Genomic DNA, 9,935 nt, shown 5'->3' with positions numbered 1-9,935 from the left:
TTAATGCTGTATGGAATGAAACTCTGGCTGAATCTGGATGTTCTGCTTCGGATACCACGAAGCCTCCTCCCAGAAGGTAACAAGGAAAACAGGTCGTGAAGAGGATGTGTGGTGTCCCAGACAATCTTACGGACCCTGCTCAAGCAGCGCTTCTGTGCTATGTCCTGGATGGAAGGGAGGGAACTGCCAATGATCTTTTCGGCCATCCTCACCACTCTCTGCACCGCCTTCCTGTCTGAAGCAGTGATGCCTCCAAACCAGACTGTGATGCTGTATGACAGGATGCTCTCAAATATTATTATCTCAGGATTGGCATAGAGAATTATCTCGGTGGCAAGTCCCTGTAAATCATTTATTTAGTTAAGGGAACATTAGATAAGATAGTCTGTGATGTTGAAAAAAACATCCAAAAGAAAGCAATAGCAAGCCTCTTATATAGCCTTGCTGTGAACACTAGATGATGTGTTAGTAAAGTTACCAGGAGTTCCCCTTGCGTCTGAGGTTTTTCTTTTTTATAAAATGAACAGGTTTGGTTAAATACCATATAATATAAAATACATGCGGTTTGGGTTTTGGATTAGTCACTTGCTCTCATGGATTACTGTGGCTAATAGGAACTGCATGGATGGAAATGATTCATAAATTAGAAAAGAGGTTTTTCTTTCATCCCCCTTCTCCTACTTCTCTTGAGTCAGTGTCTGCCCTTCAAGGTAGACTAGACTAGGAAAACAATACCATGTAAGTTAGTAGTACCTTGATTGTATAGTTATGGTAATAGAATCTTATAAGTTGGAAAGTGTTTCCCCCTCCCTCCCTTTATTTTCATGTGAATTAGGAGAGGCTTGGCCTGGATTAAGGCCCCCTTGTATCTGACCTCTGCCTTGGTAGTGGCTCTTTCTCCTGTCCTTAAAGCCATTCTCTCTGCCCTCTGCTGTCAGAAATGAACAGTCTAATGGCCCACAGTGTTGAGCTCTCCAGGCTGAACTCAGCAGAAGTTTCCCAAACACTGGACATAGCTTAGCTAGAGAAGACTAGAACCAATAGGTGAAGGGCAGTGCCCTCATAGGCCAAGGCACGTTAAATCTGGTATTTATTTTTCTCAACTTTCCAATGGCTTAATGGGCACCTTGCTTTGGGCATTTCAGGTTTGGGATTAGGTGGAAGCCTGCTCTCAGTATCTCTGGTTTTTTTTTAAAATTTATTTTATTAGCTCACTGTCAAAGCAACTCAGTGTAACTCCTGTACTAGGCCAAATGGGACACACACACCCCCAATTGAGATTACAGAATTCAGCAGCAATTTAGCAGCAAAACAACCAAATGTTTGTGACGTGATTTTTCAGGTCAAGATCCTAAAACTAAAATAATGTGGGTATGAGTCCCCTTGAAGGAGACCAGCTCCCATTACTGGTGTTAATCTTCCCACTCTCCTGCTCTCAGCCTATTAACAAAAGTCCTGTCTTTTTAAACCGTCTCTTCTGGCATCTGCAAGGTGGTACATCTTATTTGCCCCCCCCAAATCCCAACCCTGTTTTAAGTTCTCAAAGTGTTGTTGAATACTATACAGGGTATAGCTCTGTAAAGATAATGTATATTTGCAGACTGCACCTAGAAGCAAAATTGAATGGAATATAATCTGTATTATTAACTATAATAATATGTGAAGCCATATTAACAACTAGACTCCAGAGAACAATGCCTTCAAAAATAAAAAGGAGATATGGCTAGGATTACTTTTTATTGATGGGAAAAAGGCAGATGCTTTGGGGTGTATTATTAATGCATAGAATAGAAGTGAGGCTGATTCTCAGCTGCTTCCCCCACCACCAGCAGCAAAAAAGAAATCTAAAGAGACTTTTCACTGATACCTTTGTGTTTGTGTGTGTGTATTTTAAACACATGATTTTCTATTGAACAGGATTTAAACCACTCACTGCTAATAGTTTTTCCTCTTATTAATTGTCTTCCCAAACTGATTTCCTTTTCCATAGGGGGGGGGGAGGAATCATATGAAGATATAATCTTTTCTTCCAGCCATAGGGATGGATAAGCTTTGATTATCTCCTTGTCAGTCTCCTGAGCATAATTAGCAAAATGTATGCAAAGCTTCAAGAAGGTTAATTACAAGACTGGTACAAATCTGAATATATCTCGGAGAGACAAGCAGATATTAGGGCAGGTTGTTTCTCCTTGCATCCAACTATGATCCTGTGGCACTTAGTTGAGAAATACCATATCAGACCCTGTTCTGCACTGCATGCTGCATTTATAATAATAATAATAAAGTTGGAATGGACATTGGAGGTCATCTAGTCCAAACCCCTGTTTAGGCAGGAAACCCTATACCAGTGATGGCGAACCTTTTAGAGACCGAGTGCCCAAACTGCAACCCAAAACCCACTTATTTATCACCGGGTGCCAGGTGGGCATGGCCCACTGGGTGGGCGTGGCCGTGGTGCTTATGGCAGACTGGGTGGGTATGGCCAAGGTGGGCGTGATCACCTCGATGTTGCTCGTGGGGAGGGACACCTGTGGGGGCCGGGCAGAGTTGGTGGAAATCCAGGGGTTCTCTGGCAGGTGGGGCGGTGGGCAGGAGGCTTGTCCTGTGGGGTGAGGCAAGGCGAGGCAGGGCGGGGGAGCCATTGTCGCAAGGCAAGGGGGGGGCCGGGGCGGCTACTGCCTGACACCATCGGCCTCCGCACACAGAGGCCAGCGAACGCATGGGTGCTGGGATGCATCCAGCCACATGGACCTCGGTGAGTTAGCAGGCGGCTGGTTGAAGAGGGATGGTTGCCATCTCTGGGGCATGGTACGCGTGCCCACAGAGAGGGCCCTGAGTGCCGCCTCTGGCACGCGTGTCATAGGTTCGCCACCACTGCCCTATACCATTTCAGACAAATGGCTGTCCAGTCTCTTCTTAAAAACTTCCAGTGTTGGAGCATTCACAGCTTCTGGAGGCAGGTTGTTCCACTGATTAATTGTTCTAACTGTCATGAAATTTCTCCATAGTTCTAGGTTGCTTCTCTCTTTGGTTAGTTTCCATCCGTTGCTTCTTATCCTGCCTTCAGGTCAGTGGTGGGATTCAGCCGGTTCGCACTACTTTGGCAGAACCAGTAGCTATTTTTTTTGTTGCCCAGGCCCAGAATGGGCTTCTGGAAGCAGCATCCACACAGAGAACCGGTTGTTCACATATTTGAATCCCACCACTGCTTCAGATGCTTTGGAGAATAGCTTGACTCCCTCTTCTTTGTGGCAGCCCCTGACATATTGGTACACTGCTATCATGTCGCCCCTCGTCCCAATACCCAATTCCAGCAACCGTTTCTTATATGTTTTAGCCTCCAGTCCCCTGATCATCTTTGTTGCTCTTCTCTGTACTCTTTCTAGAGTCTCAACATCTTTTTTACATCGTGGTGACCAAAATTGGATGCAGTATTCCAAGTGTGGCCTTTATTGACTTTAGGCTTACCTTTCACTCAATCTCAAGAGACAAGGGAGGGTGCAAATTGAAAAACTCTTCTACTGATGGATGATTCTTGGCCTTACTATTTAGACCCCCTGGAAACTCACTATTAAAGGTTAGATGTCTCACAAAATAAATTCATGTAGGGAGAGGTTGTCAGACAGGACTGTACTGACTGTAACTTGATATCATTATCATTATATAAACACAAACTGAGCACACTTAAGCAAGCTTTTCACCATTGTCTTACGGCTAGTTAATAGACATATTTCTATCTTACTCATCTGTGGTACAGATGACGCAGTAATACTGTTGTTAACCCTGCCTGAAATGTCCTGTTTTCTCTTCGCTCTTATTGCAGAGAGGCAGCCTTACAGATCAATTCTTCCAAGACAAAATCCTTCCATTTTCTAGATGCCTCAAAGCTTAGACAATGCAGCTAGATGATCATGTCAAAGAACAAGTTAAAACTTTTAATTGTAGGGTTTTCCTCCCCAAATAAATGAGATAGTGTGCTCACCTGAGCTATGAAACCTTAAGATTAGCCTCTGCTATAAAACCCCTTTCTTATCACCAGAGGCACAGAGTTTATACCTATGGCACTAGAATTATTTACAGCTGATACTTATACCTGGTTACTGTATGGAGCTCAGTTGGGTCCATATAACAAGATGGCTCTTTTAGAGGATCAGTAATCCACATTTCTCCATACCATATTCCAGATTGCCAGCTACGTATCTATATGTAGCTATATGTATCTATGTACTATGTAGCTATATGACATTAGATCAGAAAAGTGGCAACATTAAGGTAGAGACCAGTCTCTTGTAAAATCGCTTTGCTTCTTGTGTAAAATTATCCTTTGGTCAGATAAAATCTCACCAATAATTTAAACCCAAAATGGCAAAAATCATTCAGTTAGGAATTGCATTCTGGTTATTGGAAGCTGAGAATGCCAAGCTCTTGGGCGGTAGGTTCTACATAGGGATTAAGCCTTTCTGCTTAGGAATGTTTCTGCAAATCATCAAACAAACCCAATATTTATATGAAAGTGCAGATCCAAAATTCAGAAGGGCATTCTTCTTCTTCTTCTTCTTCTTCTTCTTCTTCTTCTTCTTCTTCTTCTTCTTCTTCTTCTTCTTCTTCTTCTTCTTCTTCTTCTTCTTCTTCTTCTTCTTCTTCTTCTTCTTCTTCTTCTTCTTCTCCTTCTTCTCCTTCTTCTTCTTCTTCTTCTTCTTCTTCTTCTGCCATATCCATTATCGGACATTGGCAATCATGTTGGCGATCCTGTTTTTATCAGCAGCCGCACGAAAAAGTGCTGCTGAGTTTTGTCCAAACCAATCCCTTAGATTTTGAAGCCACGATGTTCTTCTTCTGCCTGGACCTCATTTGCCTTCAATCTTTCCCTGGAGGATTAAATGGAGTATGCCATATTTTTCTGGGTGTCGCATCACATGTCCGAAATATTTTAATTTTCATTTTTTAATTGTTTTCATGATTTCCCTTGGCTTTACCAGGCGGCTTATCACCTCCTCATTTCTGATCTTGTCAACCCAGCTTATACGTAATAGCCGCCTGTAAATCCACATTTCAAATGCTTCTAGTCTCTTCAGGTGGCCTTCTGTCAGAGACCAACTCTCTACTCCATAGAGCAGGATAGAAAAAATATAGCATCTGATAAGCCTGATTTTCAGTCTTAGGCTTATGTCGTGACTGCAGAAGACCTTTTTCATTTTGAAGAATGCTGTTCGAGCTTACCCTTCTTTAACGTTCTTCCCCTGGCAGTCATGGAAGGGAAACAGGGTGAACTAGAAATTCAGGTTAATTAAGGCAGATATGATATTGTTGCCATTATGGAAACATGGTGGGATGAAACTCACAAATGGAACACACAACTAGAGGGATTTAAATTATTTAAAAGAAACAGACCAAATAAAAGAGGAGGTGGAATTGCTCTCTATATAAGAAATAACTACATCTCTACAAAAATAGAGCACAACAATGATGAAAACTGTCTTGAATGCATTTGGGTCAATATAAAAGGGGGGGAAATGACATTGCCATAGGTGTATACTATAGGCCACCCAACCAAACAGAGTAGTAATGAGGGACTTTAACTACCCTGACATCAACTGGGAGACAAACTCTGCACCAAGTGGAAGATCAAACAGATTCCTGACAAACCTAGCAGACAACTTTGTCTCCCCAAAAGCAGAGAAGGGAACTAGGGGATTAGCCATATTGGATCTAATCCTCACTAACAGAGATGAAATGATAGAAGGTGTTGAAGCCAAAGGAACGTTGGGGGGAAGTGATCATGCAATATTGGAATTCAACATTATGGAATCTTGGACTTTAAGAGAGCTAATTTCAATAAACTTAGAGCTTGGGAAAGATTCCATGGATGAGAATCCTCAAGGGGAAAACAACTCAAGAAGCTTGGGAAATTTTGAAAAGTGAAATAATAAAAGTCCAGTCTAGCACAATACCAACAAAGAAGAAAAATAATAGATCTCAAAAGAAACCAGCATGGCAGCATAAAAAACTCTCTGATAAATTGAAAGATAAAAAGGACAAGTATAAAAAATGAAAGAGGGGCACATAACTAAAGCAAAATATCAGCAAATAGTGCGAGGCTGCAAAGATGAAGTGAGGAAAGCTAAGGCTCAAAATGAACTAAGGCTTGCAACCAAAGTCAGAAATAACAAAAAAAGCTTCTTTCAACATGTAAAAAAAAAGAAAAAAGTGAAGGAAATGATTGGTCCATTAATGGGGGAAAGTGGCAAGAAGGTGACAAGCAACAGGGAGAAAGCAGAACTATTTAACTCGTTTTTTGCATCTGTTTTTACATAAAGGGAAAAAACATTCCAACCTATCAAAAACAGTACCATAAAAAACAGATTAGAAACACAAGTTAAGATAGGCAAGAAAATGGTAAGTGAGCACCTGTCCAGCCTAGACGAGTTTAAATCACCAGGACCAGATGGATTACATCCAAAGGTTCTGAAGGAACTGGCAGATGTGATCTCAGAACCACTGAACTATATTTTTCAAAGATCCTGGAGCACTGGGGAACTACCAGAGGACTGGAAAAGAGCTGATGTAGTTCCCATCTTCAAAAAAGGAGAAAAAAATAGATCCAGGAAACTACAGACCTATCAGCCTGACCTCAATACCTGGGAAGATTCTGGAAAAGATAACCAAACAACAAATCAGCGAATACCTAGAGACAAACAAAGTCATTACTAAAAGCCAACATGTGTTTGTCAAAAACAATCATGCCAGACAAATCAAGTGACAAAATTAGTGGACCAGAGGAATGCTGTGGATATAATTTACTTGGATTTCAGTAAGGCATTTGATAAAGTAGATTACAACCTACTACTTGATAAGATAGAAAAATATGGGTTAGACAGCATCACCACCAGATGGATTCGTAGCTGGCTGAACGGCTATACTCAGTGTGTGGTCCTCAATGGAACTGCATCTATATGGAGGGAAGTGTGTAGTGGGGTGCCCCAGGGCTCTGTTCTAGGCCCAGTGCTCTTCAACATCTTCATCAACGATTTGGACGAGGGGATAGATGGGAACTCCATAAATTTGCAGACGACACGAAGCTGGCAGGAATAGCCAATACTCCAGAAGATAAGCTTAAGATACAGGAGGATCTGGACAGACTTGAACACTGGGCGCTATCTAACAAAATGAAATTCAATGGTGAAAAAAGTAAGGTTCTACATTTAGGCAAGAAAAAACAAATGTACAAGTATAGTGTAGGTGGTAACTCACTCAATAGTGGCAAGTGTGAGAGAGATCTCGGAGTCCTAGTGGACAATCACTTAGATATGAGCCAGCAGTGTGCTGCAGCTGCCACAAAAGCCAACACAGTGTTAGGCTGCATTAACAGAGGGATAGAATCAAGATCACGTGAAGTATTAATGCCACTTTACAATGCCTTGGTAAGGCCACACTTGGAATACTGCATCCAGTTTTGGTCACCAGGATGTAAAAAAGATGTTAAGACTCTAGAAAGAGTACAGACAAGAGCAAAAAAAATGATTAGAGGATTGGAGGCTAAAACATATAAGGAATGGTTGCTGGAATTGAGTATGTCTAGTTTAATGAAGAGAAGGACGAGGGGGGACATGATAACAGTGTTCTAATATCTCAGGGGATGCCACAAAGAAGAGGGAGTCAAGCTATTCTCCAAAGCGCCTGAACGCAGGACAGGAAGCAATGGATGGAAACTAATCAAGGAGAGAAGCAACCTTGAACTAAGGAGAAACTTCCTGACACAACAATTAACCAGTGGAACAACCTGCCTCCAGATGCGGCGAATGCTCCAACACTGGAAGTTTTTAAGAAGAGACTGGACAGCCATTTGTCTGAAATGGTATAGGGTTTCCTGCCTGAGGAGGGGATTGGACTAGATGACCTCCAAGGTCCCTTCCAACTTTATTATTACTATTACTATTATTATTATATAAGAAAATTTCTTATGCAGCTAGACTTTGTGTCTATACTAGTGGAGACCTTGAAGGGATAGACTGTGTTGTTTTAAATCAGTGTTTTTTCAAACTTGGCAACTTTAAGATGTGTGGATGGGAAAATTTGGGAGCTGAAGTTCACATACCTTAAAGTTATCAAGCTTGATAAACACTTTTTAGTTCATCAATTTTTCAGGAACATTGTCTCTTGACTTGAAACCCCTTTAATAATAATATTCTCAGGGCACTTATATTTATTCTACTTGAATTATTTATTCTCCAAGAAAATATATTTATTTCCCTAAACATTGCAATTTTTTTCTTTTATATATAACATTTGGCAAAGGTTAATAAGCTACTGGTAATGTTAAACTATATGTCATTTTATTTTTCTATTGACTAACTGATGCATTTCAATGTTTTATGTTGGTTAGTCAATGAATGTAATAAAGAACAGGTAATTATCTAAGTTTCGGAGGGGTGAGGGATTAGAGGAGCATCTGGGATCAAAATATGTACTTTGAAATTGGTTTAGGTTAAATAAAACATGATTTAGAAAAAAAAAGAAACATTGGAAAAGTGTGGCCTGCATGTTGCTGTGTGTGTGGTATTTGTGTTTATGCTCATTCCCGATAGAGGCTATTGCAGACTAAAAATGGCAGCAACAGTCAATCTGTTTGCATAAGTATCAAATCTGATTTAATTGTTGATTTTTAGATGGTTGGCTTCATAGTCCTGTCATTTTTATTAACATTGTGCTTTTTAAATTATATTAATCATTGTGTTTCAGCTATGGTCAAAGATAAAATTTTCCATTACCTTGATATCCATGTCCAGGCAAACAGATTTTCTATAGCGGGATCTTTTCCACTGATAGGCATAAGACCTTTGGGCCTGTTTAGCAGCCTTTAGATTCCTGTCTGAGGACTGAATGTTCTCTGTGTGCAAGGAAAGCCAGACATCATACCATCTTGAAAGCAACAGTTTAGTTTCAAATCAAAATCTTTCTTACAGTCTTTGACCAGCCTTTACAGTGGGAAAAGAGAAGTAGTTTGGTGTAGCAATTCATTATCAGTGAAACAAGAAATAAAACAACTTATCTAATTCAAAGATGTATGCAATTACTTGATGAAGATATTTGGTCACTTGCTAAGTAGTATTGAGTTAGCATCCCTTAAAAAATAATAAACATAAAATTGATCAGTATGACTCCCAAATTTAGAAATGACTGGGGACATCAAAGCACATATTGGGGTATCATAGAAAGTACACCATTTGACCATGAGTGAGAATTTTTACCTTGCTCGATCCACAAGGACAAAGTGTTTGTAAATAAGGAGTCCAATGAAATTGTCCTGCCAGTAGAGTTGATAGGAGGGCATCAAAGTGGGCTTTGGAAAAAGTCCTTCTATATTTGCTTCAGGTTAGACTGTATAGATACCCTGCAGTAGAAGGCTTGTGTCTGTCTAATATTTGGTAAAAGGATTTGGCAGCACTGATGATAATTATCTGGGCAATCAGTGTCACTAATTCTTTCATTTACTGTTGATTTGGCTTCCTCGAGGGTTAATTGTCCTAAATATTCAGCAGAGAGTCTAAGATTGCCAACTTCTTCTATACAGGTACCGTGCCAATGAGATTGGTAGCTGTCTAACAACAGCAGAAGCATCAGATGTGTAGGAACTTTCCTATAGGTCTGAAGTATTATGACCAAGTATTTAAAACATTTGATGTACTCTAACTTATGGAAACCAATTGTCCACTTTTGCTTTTGTCTTTTGTTGGAAAAAACTGAAAAAATATATTTGTCATAGTTGATTACTAATTGTTCCTCATTACAGTAGGATTCCAGAGTTCCTACTGCCTGCTTCATGTCTGCGTGAAGGACATGAGAGAAGAACTGCATTGTCTGTGTAGAGTAGAATTAGGAGATGTCTATCAACTAATTTAGGCACATGGATGTCAACTCTCTGAAATTTTAATCAG

Source organism: Protobothrops mucrosquamatus, unplaced genomic scaffold (assembly GCF_001527695.2).
Source record: "Protobothrops mucrosquamatus isolate PMUCROS unplaced genomic scaffold, P.Mucros_1.0 scaffold_289, whole genome shotgun sequence".
NCBI classification, from domain to species: Eukaryota; Metazoa; Chordata; class Lepidosauria; order Squamata; family Viperidae; genus Protobothrops; species Protobothrops mucrosquamatus.
Note: the sequence above shows the minus strand (reverse complement) of the source record.